The sequence below is a fragment of the Podarcis filfolensis genome, assembly GCF_964270895.1.
Source record: "Podarcis filfolensis genome assembly, chromosome: 3".
Lineage (NCBI taxonomy): Eukaryota > Metazoa > Chordata > Lepidosauria > Squamata > Lacertidae > Podarcis > Podarcis filfolensis.
This window is the reverse complement of record NC_139606.1, coordinates 57,270,152-57,287,888: the sequence shown is the minus strand read 5'-3', so window position 1 is coordinate 57,287,888 and position 17,737 is coordinate 57,270,152.

Sequence of the window (17,737 nt, the reverse complement as noted above, 5' to 3'; positions counted from 1 at the left end):
TGGCCCTGCTTCTAGAGCTATATACACTTTTTTTGGATGTATACTGTTTTTAAATGAAGTTGCCATAATGTTGACATTTGCAGCCAAAACTCAATTTTCTGGCATTTGTGTGGATTTGCAGAACTAGTGTCCTGCTTACAATTTAGGCTAGTTCACCCACTTAGTAGTCCAGTCCTCCTAGAGCAGAGCTTTCCAAACTTTTCGTGTTGGTGGCACACTTTTTAGACCTGCATCATTTTGCGACAGAGCAATTCTGTTTTACTAGCAAACTGGAGATTAAACTAACCCCTTTCCATCCCTGGGAGGAGCACAGGGAGAGTTTGTGCGACACACCTACACACTGCAGCCGACGCACTAACGTGTCACAACACACAGTTTGCAAAGCTCTGTCCTAAAGCAAAATATCTAATTACGGAGTTTTGCATGCAGGCTTGAGCGCAATCCAGAATGCTCCTAGCTTTATTAGTAAACGAGCTCATGAGTGTTTCCTCACTGACCTTTCGCCTCAGAGTCACCTTTTAAAAAATCTCCACCAACCCCACACAGGCATGCAACATTTCAGTCTGTGAGTGTGCAACAGAGTTAATGCAGGGTGCCAGATTTGGGGTGTGACATTTTATTGAAGTGCTTCTTAGTCAATCAGCTTCTTGCCGGTGAGTTTTAAAAAAAACCCAAACAACTGCACACACACAATCAGTGGGGATTTTGTTTTCTTGATAGGTGGATTCCAAGCATTAGACAAAGCTCTTTTGATTTTGACACCCAAAGGGTGAGAGGAACAGTTTACAGTAGCTTGGCTGTTACTATCCTTTAACAGTAGTCCTTCTGTTGCAGATAGGAGGAGAGGTTAGGCCAGTTCTAGTATTCTTGTTTCTGCTTTTTTAATTGGCACATAAAGATGGTTCATGGGCTGAAGGAGTGAAGCTTTGATGATAATACTGGAGGTTTTACAAAATGCTTTCTTGTCCTTCCAAGAACAAAACAAAAAAGCTTGTTTTATGAATGTATACAACAACAGCAAAGAACATTGGCAGGCAGGAATAACCAGCTGCACACATATAAGATGGGGAACACCTGGCTTGCCAGTAGTACATGTGAAAAGAATCTAGGGGTTTTGGCAGACCACAAGCTTAGCATGAATCAATAGTGTGATGCAGCAGCAAAGAAAGCTAATGCTACTCTAGGCCACATCAGAAGTATACTATCCAGATCAAGGGATGTCATAGTACCACTCTATTCTGCCTTGGTCAGACCACACCTGAAGTACCTGGGAACCACAATTTAAGAAGGATATTGACAAGCTGGAACGGAGGAGGCTACCAAGATGATCAAGGGTCTGGAAACCAAGCCTTATGAGGAACGGTTGAAGGAACTGGGTATGTTTAGACTGGATAGGAGGAAACTGAGAGAAAATATGATAACCATCTTCAAATATCTAAAGGGCTGTCACATGGAAGATAAAGCAAGCTTGTTTTCTCCTGCTTTGTAGGGTAGGACCCAAACCAATAGCTTAAAGTTATAAGAACGGAGATTCTAACTAAACATCAGAAAGAACTCTTTGATGGTAAGAGCTGTTCAGCTGTGCAATGGACTCCCTTGGAAGGCGATGGACTCTCCCTCATTGGAGGTTTTAAACAGACAGATGGCCATCTGGCAAGTATGACCTAGTTGAGATTCCTGCATTGTAGGAGGTTGGACTAGATGAGCCTCAGGTTCCTTCCAACTCTATAATTATATGATTCTATGATCAGATTTCAAGGGACGCGGGTGGCGCTGTGGGTTAAATCACAGAGCCTAGGACTTGCCGATCAGAAAGTTGGCGGTTCGAATCCCCACGACGGGGTGAGCTCCTGTTGCTCAGTCCCAGCTCCTGCCAACCTAGCAGTTCGAAAGCATGTCAAAGTGCAAGTAGATAAATAGGTATTGCTCCGGCAGGAAAGTAAACAGTGTTTCCTTGCACTGCTCTGGTTCGCCAGAAGTGTCTTAGTCATGCTGGCCACATGACCCAGAAGCTGTATTGGCCGGCTCTCTCGGCCAATAAAGCGAGATGAGGGCCACAACCCCAGAGTTGGCCACGACTGGACCTAATGGTCAGGGGTCCCTTTACCTTTACCTATGATCAGATTTCAGCACACATTTTTAAATAAAGCCATCTGCTCAAACTTTTAAAGAGACAGCTGTATCTATCAATGCTGAAATCAACTTTCTTTTCGGCTGTGATATATATTTCTCAATTAATGTGCTTTCTGAATTGTTTCATGTAGTAGTTGTTTGACTGCAGTAGCTTCTGATATAGATCAGACAATGTTTGTCATCAAAGACGCTTATACCTTATACAGTGGTACCTCGTGTTAAGAACTTAATTCATTCCAGAGGTCCGTTCTTAACCTGAAACTGTTCTTAACCTGAGGTACCCCTTTAGCTAATGGGGCCTCCCGCTGCCACCACGCCGCCGCACAATTTCTGTTCTCATCCTGAAGCAAAGTTCTTAACCCGAGGTACTATTTCTGGGTTAGCGGAGTCTGTAACCTGAAGCATCTGTAACCCAAGATACCACTGTATAAAAGCTTTGCAGGTAAGATACGGTCTGCTGGGGCAACTTTCTGACCAAATCACGATGTCAAGAGGGGTCAGACAGGGTTGTATTCTTGCCCCCCTATTGTTTAATCTTTTTAAAACTGAGGAAGTCCTAATGGGCCCAGAGGGACACCACCCTAAGCTGGGGGCAAGAAGCACCCTGCTTCTATTATATGCAGATGGCACTGCTATCCTCTTATGCTCCAAATTTGGGTATGTTTGTCATTGTTGCTGCCATTGCAAATATTTAAAAAAACCACTTTGGTACCATGGTGAAAACTCCCCAATCTGCAATGCAAGCCACTATTTACAAACAATGTGATGGTGCCACATTATAAGAGTTAATCCTGGCTGCAACATTAACCTATTTTCTTTCCTTTTTTTAAGGCTCCGCATATCATTGAATATGATTGATTTATACCTGGAGAGAAAAATGCAACCCAACACAGAGACCTGAGAGTGTAAAATGAACAAATCAAATACTGAGCACAATTGGGAAATGGGAAGGTGGGTGGCAGAATATAAGGAGAACTTTTTGTTCAAGTGTTTGGAGTGACCATGAACTTTCCACAACCCTGCATTCTGTCTCATTTGTGTGTATGTTTCTGCTTGTTTTGGACTGGAGCTTTTATGCTACTTTCTATTAAGATGGAAATTTCATGACCTGAGTTTTGACTGCCATATGCAAAAATAAATAAATAAATAAATAAATAAATAAATAAATAAATAATCATTTTCAGAGTTTTCTAGCAACTAGGCTGTCTTAGGCTATCCAAGTACCAAAAAGATAACTTTCCAAGTTGTGTGGAAGTACCTTTCCCATACTGGAACACACTTTGAAAAATCCACTTAAGAGACTGGCATTAGGTGAAAATCTTACCATTTGTAGCTTTTCTTGTCATCAGTTTGCAAGTCGCAATAAATATTTGCAACTTTTTTTTTTTTTTAAGGCTAACAACCCATACAATGTGTTCAGAGTCCTGGGGCTGCTCTTCAAGTGCCCTCACTGTGTTCACTCCAAATTTATCTGCCACCTCTGCAGGGTCAGATCCTGAAGAAAACAGTTTGTTGTGGGAGCCATCCCCACACCATCATGGCACCCAGAAAACCTGCTTTACCTTGATGCCAGAGTAGCTTTGCTCTGAAAAAGTTGTTATCGTTGAATTAACGAAGTGACAAATTAATGGATAGATACACAGAACCCTCATGTAGTGCTTACATAAATAGGAGTAAAAAGGCAAACAGTCCACCAGAAACATAGAGGAGGATAAGATTGTCAGTGAGTACCTACTTGTCTGTCCACTGATATCTGTGTATGTATCTATGTACCTATCATTGGTTGCTCATGACTTAGGTCGGGGTGAGTGGAGACTGGCATCCTCTTAGCATTGCTGAAACTCTGCTTTTTGGGATGTGGCAAGGGGGCAACAGCAAGGTTGGGGGAACACCAGGTTGGCTGGGGCAATCCCACAGGTGTCCACAGGTATCTGTGAGACTGCTAAGACTGTGTTCATGGAAGACAATCTTACTCGGCTATGAGTGAGAAAGAAAGAGACCACTTGGAAAGTCACCAACCTCACCATGCTCCATTCCCATGCTGACAAGCACAGTAGTGCTGCTGCCAGGAGAACGCCATAGACCCCACCCCCCAATTACAAGCCACCATTGGTGCACATTTGTCACCAGGGTTGCCAGCAGCTTAATTCCCTCTCGCCTTGCAAGTGACCTCCCAGAGAGCAGCAGGTTATTGAGGCATCAGCAAACAGGCCCAGCATCAGCTCTTAGGCTGGAATGGGTATTCCAGGGCCCACCACATCACAGCATCCTTTCTTCTTCTTCTTCTTCTTCTTCTTCTTCTTCTTCTTCTTCTTCTTCTTCAACAATGTAGGGGGAGCCAGCCAGGCATGTAAATGGTTACAGATGGTCTTTTTGTTATTTTTACACTCTCTCTCTCTCTCTCTATATATATATATATATATAAAATTCTATGACTAAATGTTGCTTATTTCCAAGTAAATGTGTTTAGCATCAGGGTAGCAGGAGCAAACTCATTTTTATTCCCATAGTTATGATGGAGTTGTGGTGTCAGCGTGTTTAAAATGGGAAGCTGAACATGCCCAGAGCATTTCTTTCTTTGTTTTAATCAGGGTTTAACACCTTTTTGTGCATAACTTTTTTTACTGACGCTTTTTTGTACTTTTGCTTGAACATATCTGAATTGTAGAAGCAGTTGTACAGCATGCAGTGGTGCTTAATTGTGGGTGTTCCACAGATGAAGCAATATACATGGCCTGACAGTGTGTGTGTGTGTGTGTGTGTGTGTAAGACTACTAACTCCAGAGTCTAAATCTACCCCAATGCTGATACACCACTGTTTGGCATTTTAGTTGCAAAACTGGGAGAAAGCCAGGTTCATTTGATGGCTGAAGAATGTGCTTGGAATTCTTTCCTTTCAAATGCATTCATGTAGAAGTGCGTACCTCAGGAGTGAGTGAAGCCTAAGCATTTTTATAATTATTTAAAAGAAATCTTGCTTCCAGGAGTGTACAATCACCCAATAAGATATATATATATATATAGATGTGAAGTTGCAGATATAAGGGACTATCTACAAGGACATACCTGCAAAAGCCATTTCATATGAATTTTGTGGACTTATGCCTATTATGTTCCATCAATACAGCTTAGATTGCAGTTGTGTGATTTATGTAGAAACCTATTGAATACTAATATGGTGGTGTCAGCAATTGCAATAAATATCACCGTGTTCACATCTGTTTGGCCTCTTTAAAAGGTGCAATTTGCATTCATATATACATATGTGGGGACACGGGTGGCGCTGTGGGTTAAACCACAGGGCCTAGGACTTGCAGATCAGAAGGTCGGCGGTTCGAATCCCCATGATGGGGTGAGCTCCCATTGCTCGGTCCCTGCTCCTGCCCACCTAGCAGTTCGAAAGCACGTCAAAGTGCAAGTAGATAAATAGGTACCGCTCCAGCGGGAAAGTAAACAGTGTTTCCGTGTGCTGCTCTGGTTCGCCAGAAGCGGCTTAGTCATGCTGGCCACATGACCCGGAAGCTGTACACTGGCTCCCTCGGCCAATAAAGCGAGATGAGTGCCGCAACCCCAGAGTCGGTCATGACTGGACCTAATGGTCAGGGGTCCCTTTACCTTTACCTTTATAAATATGTGAGTGTGTTATATACAGCATATATATATTGCATAAAAAGCAGTGAAACCAAATAAGGCTGCCCCTTCTCTCCAGCAGCAATACGCTGTGATTTCAGAACATCAGATTTCAGAAGATGAGGCCAGCTGATCTTTCTTTGCTGATAGTCCTCCTTGGCTGCAGCTGCTGCAACTAACCCAGCAGGCCTTGTTCCTATGGCAGTATCTTTTTAGTGCTGCATTCAAATGGGCAGCGGGACAATGTCATCAGGATGGGACGACTTTTTTGTTAGTTTTTATTTAAATTCATTGGTTGCAAAAGTCAGACCTGTTTCAAGTCTGTTAATAATACAGTCTGTATATTACAAAGAATGCAGAAAAGAATGAAGGGGAATTAAACAAAATATAATGATTGCCTTTAAAAGTCTGCTAAGGCTGCAGTCCTGACTACACTTACTAGGAAGTAACTCCCATTGAACTGAATTGGGCTTAATGTCTGAGTATGTGAGTAAGCATGCTTAAGACTGTGTAATGCTGCAAAATAATAAAAATTATAAAGAGTCTGCTTGCTGCAGAGGGAAACACATCTAGGCCCTAGGGTGCTTGCTTAAGTGTCCTGAAAGAGAAGGAGTTTGCCACAGCTTCTTTTGTGACCTCCTTCATTATTCAGTATAATAAAGAATGAGTGATGCCTGTCTTCACCTCCTACAATGCAGTGATGTGTGTTAAACAGTCTGAGGGCCTGGGTCAAAGAGCGAGTGAAGAAGTGAGGGGAAGGGTCACTGGCATATATGGAGGTGCCTTTGTATGTAGGACCCAACCTGCTGTTTGATTGCCTAGACTCGGCTGGAGACGAAAAACAAAAGATGTTCTCACAGTTGTTGAAGTGTTACAGGTCACTGTGGATACACCAACAATTAACTGAAACAAGGGGAGACCAGGAATCCACTATAAACTTCTTCGTAGCACAAATTAAAAGAGCTACGTGTCAATTAACTGCTCACAATGAGTGTGTTCAGACATAATAGCAAACAACAGTTTAGTGCCACAAGGAGGAGCCTAGCCTCTCCACCAGGCTTGTATGCTCTTTCCCTCCCCCTGCGGTATGGCTGTAAGGAGATCATAAACTGTCATATGAGTTTTAGATGGACCATAGTGTACTGAGCTTGAAACAAGTTGATGTTAAACACCGTTAGTGAAAACAAGCCAGCTTCATGAATTAAGGGTTGAGGGTGGCTTGCTTTGGAGGGTGTCTGTTGCATATTGTTTCAGAAAGCGTTGATTAAGTAGGGTCACCTTTAAATGCAAGCTGAATCAAATTTCTCCCTAATCCGTATTCTAAGCCAGAACTGTATGTAGTCACACAGTCTAGGAAGGGAAGTAGTGAAGTGTAAGTAAGACCCATGTTTGGTTGACGACATTCAGCAAGAACAGGTCTTTGGTCAGAGGCAGAGCACAAAAGAAACACAAGTTTCACACGCAGTGCAGTTTCTCCATAATGGGCTCTTCCACACTTCTGCTTGTGTCGGGCCTAGAAGGCACAGGTGCAAGTGGTTTTCCCCTTGCTCCACTCCTTTCCATAGGAAAACCTGCTCCTTAGTGATAGATTGGAACAAATAGCAATCTGCGAAAAAATCTGTATTGCTGTTTGCTCCGACTGAGTGCTAAAGAGCAGTTTCCCCTGGGGGGGAAGCAGCTGGACAAGAGGAAGTGTGGATAAGCCTAGTGTTGCAGTGATGGGGGAAAATGCAAAGGCTATTGTTTATTAGGACACGAAGTGCTTGCTCTTGAATAGGGATGAGCAAATCTGATAGTTTCAGTTCTCCTAGTTTCTTGTTTTTCCAGTCTTAAATTAAGTTCTCCACATTTCTGCGGCAATGTGTGAAGTTTGCTTTTTAAAATCTTCAGTGAAGTTCATCTTCAGTGTGGATTTCACCCATAAAAGAGCATATATATGAAAATGATACAATTTCCCCCTCTTTATTTCTGGAAAACTGAATGTGGGTCATTAATTATCACACGATGTTATTCTAAGGCGGGAATGCATTTTTTAAAAAGTCAATGGCATTAACATGATGAATTCCACAATGAAAATCAATAAGGGTAATTAGTTAGTCAAAAAAGGCATTTGGGCCAGTCACTTTCTGTGGGTAGAATCTGTGATCTTTGTTCAACTGAATGATTGAGAAGTAGGGCTTAGGCCCAAGTAAAGTTATCATGAGCAGCAGAATCCAATAAGGAGTAATTTATGGACTGAACTGTGCTGCATAGATAATCCCCTGGAATTTTCCTTTGATTCGTGTAACTTCCATCAGAACAAATCTCTCAGCAACACAAACCACATGAACTGGATATCACTTAGAATTAAGGATGAAAAAAGAATCATGTTGGCTGAGAGACATCAGTTAATTCAACAAATTCTACACAAGGGCTGTCTTCCTGCTTTAGAAAGGAAGATCTGGACATGTGGGTGGGGGGGAGGGAAACCCCTAACAAAATTGCTGTGAGTTGTACTATGCCATTGGTGGCACATCTCTCCATTTGTAACAACTATGGCCAATTAAATAGCACTCATGGAGCATTTTGTTTGTGTGTCAGCAAGGCAGAGCTGAACAGTTCCAACCCACTTGCCTCTACAGCTCTCAGCAGTTACTAGGCTGCTCTTGTGCTAGAAGCCACATGCTCTGCAGACATTTAAGATGAGGTACAAGAGACTAGTAGTGACTTTGCTTCCTCCCTGGTTCTTCAAGAGCTGTACCCCTGTGTTGCAGTAAGGGTAGAGGGTCAGAGCACACTTTTTTCTTACATGGAAGTTCAGGCTCTTAGTAGAAGGGACACTGCAAGATCACTTCCAGATGAAGTGCTTATTGTGCATTCATCCTGATCCATTGGCACCAAGTTTGTGGGGAGGTTAAGCGATGTGGGCTGTTGAGCATTCTTTTGGGTATATTTGTCATTGCAACAAGCAATCATTATCCGACACTTCTCAGTGTGTTTCCTTGTCACTTTCCTTATCTCAAAAAGCCCAGTTTTGGGAGAAGTAGTAGATTTGTTGTACATGAACACCAAATCAACTCAAACTGTGCACCCTGAATTTGCTGGTATGTAACTGGATTACACCTGAAAATGGTGACAGTCTGGAAGCACCCTAACAGGACCTTTTCAGTGGCCAAACCTAGATTGCCTTGCCCTTTGAAGTTCAAATGGCGGCTTATGTTGCCATTTTCAATCAGTCATTGAAGAACTTTCTAAATTGGCAGACTTTTGCTGCATTGCCTTAAATAAGATTGTTGAAGATGGAGTGGGGTTTTTTAAAACAAAAAAAATCTGCCACACATGCCTTTATTGTTGTACCCTCTACCTAGTAGGGTGCAACCTATTGTGCATTCAGCATAGAAAATGAATGCTTCAGATTTAAAATTTATTTTTGACAAAACTTCACATTAAATTCCCTTCTCTCCATTTGAGTAGTTGAGCTCAGACTTCTTCCGCAACTGCCAAAACTTTGACAGGAAAAACAAGCAACAAAATAATGTACTGAATTTCCACTATATGGGGAAACTGTTTCTTTTCTATTCTCATATTAAACGCCAGACGGCTAACAAAGAAGGAGACATGTCTAGTAAAAGAAAATGTGCAGAAATAAGTCAAGTTAATTAAGGAGCTCCCACTGCCTCTCTTTGTCTTCTGCATGAAAGTAGTAATGCTTTTGAAACATTGGAGATGGTTTCGCTGTGAATTTGTGAGGTTAGGAATACAGCTGGGATGCTGAGTCTGTGGCTTCAGTGGTATGAGCAGAATGTGTTTGATCAGTCTCCCCACTTGTATTAGACAGAAATGACATGAAAGGAATATGGTGGGAATAGGCAAGAAGGATGAGCAGGTTCTGTGGGACAGTTCTGAAGGATCTGGTTTTCAGAGACCTTTCTCCCCCCCCCATCCACAGGCTCTTCGCTTCAAGCATTTCAAATAAAAGGCTTCTGCTTTTATTTTTGCATTTGCCTACATATTTCTGTGTTTTCTCTAATCTAGTGACCAACTCGGACAATATTTCAGCACATGCATGATCCATATTTTCAGTAGTTTGTCCTTTGAGATCAGGACCATATATCTGTATCACATATAATAAGAATATAAGAGCGTCGTCGCTCTGTTTTAATTGGCTGTTTTCAAAGGCTCTAAAAGCAGGGGTGGCATGAAGCTGCTCTAAGGAAACCATTGGATAATGGGGTTGCGGAGAGAAACAAGCGTGGGCAGGTTAATGTGACAGTTTTAGTCCTTTGGTGAGAAGGAAAGAGGGAAAGAGAATGAATTGGGGAGGGGCAGGGTGGAACTGACTTGGAGTAAAGGGGAGGAATTAGAGGGAGGGAAGCATGTGCGTGTGACAGTTTTAGGCCTGCAGTGATGGTGGGGGTCAGGGAGAAGGCTGGAGAGGAGGTGGAAGAGGCTGAGGTTAAAGGGCATTTGCAGTACTGTGAAGAAGCACAAGGGGCATTAGGAAGAAGGAAGGGGAAACTGGGTCAGAGGGAGGGAGGTTCGGGTGGTGAGTCACATCTTGTTAATTGGCTGACAGAAGGTTAAAGACCCTCCAAGTGTCCTTATTTTCCAGGGACAGTCCCAGATTTACAGAAGCTATCCCAGTTTGTGATTTGATCCTGGAATGTCCCACTTTTCCTTAGGATGCCCCTATTTTAGTTGGAGAGTATGGAGTTATGTGATTCACCAAGCCAAGGAGATAAATAACTATGCAGCCTTTAGAAGACATCTGAAGGAAGTCCTGTTTAGGGAAGTTTTTTTAAATGTTTGATGTTTTATTATGTTTTTATATCTGTTGGAAGCTGCCCAGAGTGGCTGGGGAAACCCAGTCAGAAGGGCGGGGTATAAATAAAATTATTATTATTATTATTACTACTACTAATACTACTACTACTATTATTGAATAGGACATCCCTATTTTTATCGGAGACATTTTGGAGGGTATTGGAAGGACTGTGGAAGAGGAGTGTGTTTGTGTGTGTGAAACTTTTATGCTCCTTCAATGGAGATTTCTCACTTAGGCTGACTGTTGTACTGTCCTAGAATAACTCCTTATGGATTCAGTAGGGCTTATTCCCAGGTAAATTACAGTAGCATTGCATCCTTTTGTGATGAACAGTTGGATGGGAGTTGGGTCCAGAGACAATTAATATTGCCCAGGCATCCTTACTTTAGATTGGATTTTACTTCTGAATGCTTAGTTTTAAAGTCTTTAGTTACCATGTTTATATTCCTCCCACTCATATACTATATTAATCATTATCATTGTTCTGCTACCAGCGATATGAAAACTCCACATATCTGGAAAATATGTTTCTGACAGCACTTATGACTGTCAACTTTGGGAAATAACACTTTCATACTGGTTTCCAAATGTCTTCAACATGCTAAAAATCCCCATTTTTATGTGTTACGGTACTTTTATGCAGAGATATGCATATAAACAGCAAACATCCACATTGGTCGCTTAAGAACCTGGGATTTTACTTGGGTTTTGACTGCCAGAAATATGTTTGTTTTAACTACTTTTGTGTAAAATAACAACAATACCAAGAGCTTTGCTAAATCAACCACAGGACCAGTATGGATTTCCTACGGCTTTTTTAGGGAAGTCCCAGCAGCCCTGTTCCTGCCAAAATTTAGCTCTAAAATATTGCAGGCCTACAGTACCTGCAGTGTACAATCCATATGTTTTGAAACCACCAGCAGACTCCTAAAATCTGATGTGAACGACTGTAATGAAGGATTAATGTAACAATTCTGGAATGTATGTTGAGTGTAATACCAACCCTCTCCATTAGCCCTCTAGGGATGTTGTTGACATTTTAATATATTGACCAGAAGAATACCATTTTAATGTGGTTTGCTGCTGGGGTGATTCTGGAGGGCCGAGCAAATTTGATTTGTTTGAAAGGGTTTTTAGAGTTGTTAGATTTTTGTATCCATATATTTAATCTGGATGCTTTGGTTCAGTACAGTATTTGTGTATGGAACATTTTTATTGGTTCATTTTATGTATTTCACACCTTTCTTTTCTTTCTTTCTTTTTTGGAATGGCTTATTTGCTTAGGACTTAGGTCAATAAAGACCAATAAAGATTGACCCAAATACTTTCCTTGCATGACATTGTAATAATTTATGTTTTCTTAACAGTTTGGGTCATATGTTATGAAAAGCAGCCAGCATAGAAACACATATATTATTCTGCTTTAATCTGCTCCAGTGATGCTTGAGTGAGTTGTATTTGCACAACACACACACAAATTGTAAACATGGTTTGGGTGAACCCAGGGCTTTTTTTCAGCTGAAACTCGCCCGAACTCAGTTCCAGAAACTCTCAGGTGGGCACCATTGCCATTCTAAGAGAATGAGGGAGAATGAGTTGCGGCACCTCTTTTTCTAGCAAAATAGCACTGGGTGGACCTGTACTGAATTCAGTATGTGATTACACAGTCACATTATCGTTTCATTCTTGAAACAATTATCCTGGAATCAAGCCACATTGGTTGTGCAACTCTCTGTGTGTCAGTCAGAACTTCTTCACACAAGACTTGTGATCTAGTGTGGTATGAATGCTTTCCTTAAATTTATAAGCATTTGTTGTTTACCCTTTATCATGCAGTCCCAGGGTGGGTTACATACAGCTCAATACAACTGAGCTATGTAATACATTAACATTAAATGGGAGAAATATTCTAATATCATCCTACGGCCCCAAAGGCCTGAATAAAAGGTGCATCTTGACCTGACATCAAGCTTGTACGCATTTTGTGTCAGGTCAAGATGCATCCTTTTACACAGGCCTTGGGGGCGTATAGGGTGATCTCAGAATATCCCTCCAATTTAATGCTTACGTATTACATAGTTTTAATTGTATTGGGCTGTATGTAACCAATTTTCTTTTAAATGAACACATTGCATTGGGCCCTGCCCTCTGGAGCAACATACAATACTGTGTGCCAAATGTACAACCCATATGTAGCATATTATACTCTTGCTATATCATCCCTCACTTTCATTTGGGTAAGCTTATTTATTTATTTAAAGATTTGTATATTGCCTTTCAGTGGAACTTCCAGAGCTCCTCACCTTTACAAAACATAGTCTATTAACTAGTTTCATAGGCTGAGCGAACTATTTGTCATTTATTACACTCAAAAAATACGGTCTCGGTTTATATAGTATATATAGTATAACTTATACAGTATAGTATAACTTGTTTACAAGAAAGGCTGGCCTCTGTCTTGGGAGACAATGGAAGAGTGCGCCTTCAGAGGTGAAGTCAAACCAGTGGTGTAGTGGGGTGTGTGTGTGCTGGGGGGACCTTAGCCCTGGGCGCATTCTTTTTGAAGGGGTGCAACCAGGCACCCCATGACAGGTTCCTTCATTGAGGGAAGCCGCACCCAACTCAGCTGGGGCTGGGGCAGCGGCGGCCACATTTCTTTTTCCTTGGGGCCACTCCTGGGTTGGCCAAGAGGGAGAAGAAGAAGAAGAGTTTGGATTTGATACCCCGCCTTTCACTCCCTTTAAGGAGTCTCAAAGCGGCTCACAATCTCCTTTCGCTTCCTCCCCCACAACAAACACTCTGTGAGGTGAGTGGGGCTGACAGACTTCAAAGAAGCGTGACTGGCCCAAGGTCACCCAGCAGCTGCATGTGGAGGAGCGGAGACGCGAACCCGGTTCCCCAGATTACGAGACTACCGCTCTTAACCACTACACCACACTGGCTCTGGAGGGGGAGGGCACAGCCACCAGCTGGCCGCTGCTGCACTCCTGGGTCAGGCTTGACTCGGGGGTGGAAGTGGCAGAGAGGAGGGGAGGCAGTGTCTGCTTCGCTGCTCCTCTCCTCTACTGGGATCTGATGCAACTGAAGATCTCACAAACATAAATCTAGTCTCTTGGCTATTTTTGGTAACTGAGTCTAACAACATTTCCCCTTAAACTATGAAGAAAAGAAACGTTTAAAAAGTACATTTGACAGAATATAAGAGTGATGTGAATTTTGTAGGCAAGATCCACAACAGGACACTGGATTTGTGCCCACATAGTTCCTCCTTCCATATTTGTCTCTTGCATCTGCTAAGGCAACTATCATTGGGGGTTTGTACATTTCAGGGAGTAAGATTTGGCCTGGGGACTCCAGAAGCAATTTTCTAATCTCAGGGAAGCCCTCATGTAGATTATCAATTGTGACTCAGGAGATGGCTTGTGCCTGCGAGGCTCAGTGGAATGAGAAGAGTAAAGCACTGTGTGTGTGGGGGGGGGGAATGATAGGGAAACCTGAATTATTCAAAACAGCCTGTAGGCATCTTGCTTGAACATGCATGACCGATGTGTACTCAGCAGATGACCCTAGGTCACCATGGCCTTGTCAACATCAGAAGCTGAAAATGAGCAATACTGTAGTGACATTGTTAAGAGGCACTTAGTTATGGCCCATAAGAACAATGGCTTTTTCATGCGTTTTCAACAAAGTTAACATTTTCATGAACAGTTTCTTCTGTGTTTCTAAGAGGAGGCCTAACTTCTTCACTGTAAAATGGTAGGAATAATCACTGCATTGAAAGAAATGTCTTCCAAAATGGCCATTCCAGTCTTCCAAAATGGCTATTCAGCCCCCAACCCCTTAATAATTTTTAAACCACCTCAAATTCCCACTCTTTTGGGACTTTCAGGGAACGCCTGCAGTCCTTGCTTACTGTACTGCTGCTCCTAAGGGTACAATTTGGGAACTTCTTCATTCCTTCTTCTCTTTCCCCTCAAACTCCTCACAGGTTAACCGGCTTCCAGCAGAAAGTTGAAACCTCCATTGATTTAACAGAAAGCTCTTTTAAGGGGCATTGGATGAATTAGACAGCCATGGATATCTTTCTATAATATGGACTATAGGATCTGACTCACTCCTACAAATAAAATTCAACTAGTTATCTTGTGTCAATCTCTTTGGATTTGACTGTTTGTTTGTTTGTTGAAATGCCACACTACCCTTAATGCGTTGCTTTAAATTGTATGATGAAGTCCATAGACAAGAAGCATGTTTGATCTGGCCACCATATTTGGCCATCTTATCTTCAGTTCCAGGGAAGAGAAGAGACAGGGAAAATATGAGAAGGGCACAGATGAGGAAAAATGGAATTTGAATGGGATCATTATAGCTTTCAAAAATAAGTAAAAGGCTTGATGAGCAATGAAAAGGGACAAATCTGGAATAAAGACACTTCATATTACAGAAAAAGTACATTTTATCTTCCAAAACATCATCTGTACTCCCTGAGAAAGGTAAACATCATTGAAACCTGTTTAATTGTCATGGCATCTCTTACACTCCTGGCAAACTGTACTGTAATTTTGTTTGTGAATGTAGTGAGAATTGTTAATAGGAGATCTGCAGCCTTTCACAGGAGCTGTGAAGTCAAACACATGTAGAACTGGTTTGAATCCAGAATGTTTAAACAGTCTTAAAAGATTGGAGTGTTGGAAGGCAAAGTGCAAATAGAAGCAGAGTGAAGGTACAGTAGGACTACATAACTACTAGTGCTTTATATCTGAAGCTGCTATAACTCTTATCAACCTTTAAGCTTTCATCACTCTGTTTTTTCCCTTCCTTGGCCTGATCTATACATTATTGAAGGTGCATGCGGAGTGCTTTTCCTGTGTCATCCTCCCATGTTGTTTTTTCTGGTAATGTATAGATAAAGTAACAGTATGGGTGAGTCTAGCAGATTATCTGTGAAGGAATACTTATGAATAATGTTCTTTACAAGAAAAAAAATCAGCTCTTCATCCAGCTTAAAGACGCTACCTATAAATGTCTGGTGAATTTTGTAGTCAGAAATATTGCTGTGGCAGTTTCCTGTGAAAGACAAGTCTAGCGAGCTTGCCTTGTTATGCTGCATGTCAGTTGCAACACAACTGTGAACACTGGAAACACATGTGGTATACATATGATACATATGAATGTTGTTCACTTTTAGGATACAAATGAGTTGTGCCATTCCTGCTCCATCTCAGCAAACCCTGCCCATGCCATTTAGATGTGATGCCTATCCCAATGTTATGGAATGGTTGCTACATCTGGGGCTTTTCAGCTTAGGGGGAAAGGCAAGAAAGGGAAAGAACATGCTATAGGGTTATAAAATTATACAAAGCATGGAGAAAGTAGGCAGGAAGATATTTTTCTCCTTTTTCATGATCCTAGAACCTGGGGTCATTCAAGGAAGCTGAAGAGTGTGAGATTTGGGACAAACAAAGGGAAGCAGTTCTTCATATAGTGCATATTTAAACCATGGAATTTGCTTCCATAAGCACAGAATTACTGGGTTAGATAGAACTTTGATCTTCTGCAACATGTCTCTTCCTATGTTCTTATGTCATGATGGTAGAACCTATTCCCGGTGCTGTTGCCCAGCCCATGAGGAGTTCAGCAGAGCTGCTTCACAACATCTTGGATTAATTTCTGACAAAGGCACGATGCAACAGGTTGTGATGTTGAGCTGGGGCACTGTCCATTGTGCTTTGTCATTCAGTTGTTAACTTTCTGCAGGTTTCAGATCAGGCCTCAAATGATCTTATGAATGCCCCTTTTGTGTTTATTGCAGTAAAGCTTTAGTCTCCAAAAACCCAAGAGCCTGCTATATTTGAGGGACTGGTTTCTTTGTTAACTTTGGTGTTCCTAATACCACTAACGTAAAATTCTTATTTTACGGACAGGAAGTTAACCTTTGTGTATTTGTATATATATTTGAAATAAGCTCCCTTTAAACACTACGGATGAAATGCCACAAACCATGATATGACCAAAAATATTTATATTTGAAGCAGTGCATTCTTGAGGCAAAAAGAAGACACAATCTGTTCTTAATGTTTGCCTTTTCCTCCTTTCTTCTGTTGAATATGAGGCAGTTGGATAATTGTTTCCCTGTGCCTCTTACTGAAGTGGAGCATTTTCAAAAGTCCAGCTCCGATGAATATGACTCTGGTAAGGGTATGGTTTTCTTCAGTCTTCCCTTTCTGTCTTGTAAAACGTACTGGTTTAATCCTGTAGCCCATAAGCACAGTCCACCAAGCACTCCTTTAGCACAGTCCCCATTCTTGTCAAGAGAGCTTGCCTGGAAACAATGCATGCACCATCAAAATTAACAAAGATTGCACAGAAGCAGTCTTTGGGGATGTACATACATACATACATACATACATACATACATATACTAGAATCCAACTCCTTATTTAGAATATTTTCTAAACACGTCTGTCAAAAAGTACTTTAAACAGTTAGTAGCCCTAAGAAAGTAAGCTTGGACTACAGTTGTCACTGAAAGGTCTCTATTCAGGCAAAGTCTGTCCGTCTATCTGCCTGTCTACCTTCCCAATTCAGGCTTGCCCACAATCATATGAGGAACAGCAGGGATATGCTGGCAAGCTTTGTCCCCTCTGGTGTGTCAGAGATTTAGTCAAAGGGAATTCTGCTGAGCTGAAGTGGGCAGCCTTGTCGACTCATAGAGACACCCTCCCTGTACCTTGGGATTTAGAATTCTGCATAATCATGGTGCTAAAGCATGAGTAGAGGCTCAGAATAATGCCCTTCAGTCTGTGGACAGCTGTGAAAATGGGACTGTGATGAGTTGGAGGAAGGCAGAGCTTGTCAGAAGCAGCCCCCTCCCCCCAGTTGTTAAAATGTAAGAGAAACGAACAGGGCTAATATGCAGATATTTTACATTAGAATTCCAAAACTACCTTTACTATGTTGACAATTTATCATACATCCGGTCAACTGAGTAGTGGTGGTGAACGTTGGTGGTGGTCAGCACTGATGAGAAATGATTTCTTGTGGACAATCTCTGTATTGTTGGATATCCACCTCAACATTTGAACATTTGCTATAACAGAAGTTTCTGCTTAAAAAGATTCCCTCCACCCACCCACAACTTGGTTTACACCTGCTAACCACAGAATATAT